Raw genomic sequence first — 706 nt, 5'->3', positions numbered from 1 at the left:
CAGGAGGTAGAGACAGATACACTGAAATTGGTCAGCAACAGATAAGCAAAGTCTCGTTTGTGCAAAACTCCTGAGAATTCATGCTTCCTGAGGATTTGCTGTGAGCCAGGCGCTGTGCTGAGGGCTGGCCATTTAAATATTTCAATAACCCCAGGAAGTAGGTACTTCTTGTATGCCCATTTCACAGATGAGAAAACGGCGACTCAGAAAGGTGAAGCCGCTTGTCCAAGGAGACTCAATGCCCAATGGGGGCTCGAGAGTATTTCACATTGCCAGGACCCCTCCCCACAACCTCTCCCAGCTTCTTCAGCTTCCTGTTTTCAGGAGCTCCCAGGATTCTCTCTCCTCCGCTTCCCCCCTTCCCTGGGTGCCAATCAGGGCTTGGAGGGAAGGGCAGTGCAAAGTCCAGTCTTGTGCTTCATGGCAAACATGCTTATCTGATCCCAGAGCTGGGTTGCTCAGTGGCCTCCCCACCCCCAACTGCAGCCATCACCCTCCTGTGCCCTTGTCCCTCCCTCCCTCCTATCTCCTCCAGAGGGCATGGGGCCATCTTTCTCTCAACAGAGCCTTGAAAGATGCACAATCTGCCTCTGTCCAGCTAACACTCTTTGCTTCTCTCGCTCTCTCTCTCTGGTTCCCCCACACCAGGTCAGATTTAAGCTGAACTTGACAATAAAAGCCACCCCTCACAAGTACATGTGCAACA

This window comes from Carlito syrichta, unplaced genomic scaffold, assembly GCF_000164805.1.
Source record: "Carlito syrichta isolate Samal-C Ts95f unplaced genomic scaffold, Tarsius_syrichta-2.0.1 Scaffold316457, whole genome shotgun sequence".
NCBI classification, from domain to species: domain Eukaryota; kingdom Metazoa; phylum Chordata; class Mammalia; order Primates; family Tarsiidae; genus Carlito; species Carlito syrichta.
The sequence above is the reverse complement of the archived record's forward strand: the minus strand, read 5'-3'. Positions refer to the sequence as shown.